The sequence below is a fragment of the Meleagris gallopavo genome, chromosome 3, assembly GCF_000146605.3.
Source record: "Meleagris gallopavo isolate NT-WF06-2002-E0010 breed Aviagen turkey brand Nicholas breeding stock chromosome 3, Turkey_5.1, whole genome shotgun sequence".
Classification (NCBI taxonomy): Eukaryota; Metazoa; Chordata; class Aves; order Galliformes; family Phasianidae; genus Meleagris; species Meleagris gallopavo.
The window spans coordinates 38,564,815-38,565,545 of record NC_015013.2 but is presented as its reverse complement, the minus strand read 5'-3'; positions in this window follow the sequence as shown (position 1 = coordinate 38,565,545).

Here is a 731-nt window from a genome sequence, read left to right as displayed (position 1 = left end):
TGGTTGGACCAACATTTGAACCATTGTTTCTTAATCTCACGCTGGGTATACAGATATTAAAAGAACCTCATGTCCCTCCTATAGATTGGAGCAAGACACTAAGTATGAAGACTACTCTGAAAATAATATACATATATATTTTTTAAATGTTGACTCACAGCAATAGAGGAAAACGTTGGTGGTATGGCAGTAGAGGTTGGATTTTCCTACAAATATCCTACAACGTTTTGTTGCTGTGCAATAGATGGCTGCAAAGGGGCAGTCTGACATGGAAGATATGTCACTGAATTCCTCCATGCAGAGAAAAATTGTACTCACTGATATTCACAGAAGTTTGCCAAATATTTGTGGAGATCAAACACTGCTGGATGTGAGCACAGTGAAAGTTGGCAATGTTTTCCTAGCAGTGACACCATCATAGCATCTGTGAAACAGTGGATCTTCTCTGCTTGTGCATTATTTTTTTTTTAATGAGCATAGCATATAGGTTCTTATTCATTGGTGAAGAAAGTGCATAGCTAATGGTGATGACTATGTTGAAAGACAGGGTTTTATAAGCTGAGAATTTGCTCTATCCAAAGTGTTATTTAGTGTTATTGTGCTTGCTGTGACTGTTGCAGGAAGTAAATAGACAGCACTACTTTCAGAGTAATCTACACAGTATCTCTCAGTATCTCAATTTTAGTCCTCTTTTATTTTTTTATTTTTTTTTAGGGGGAGAGGTTTGCATA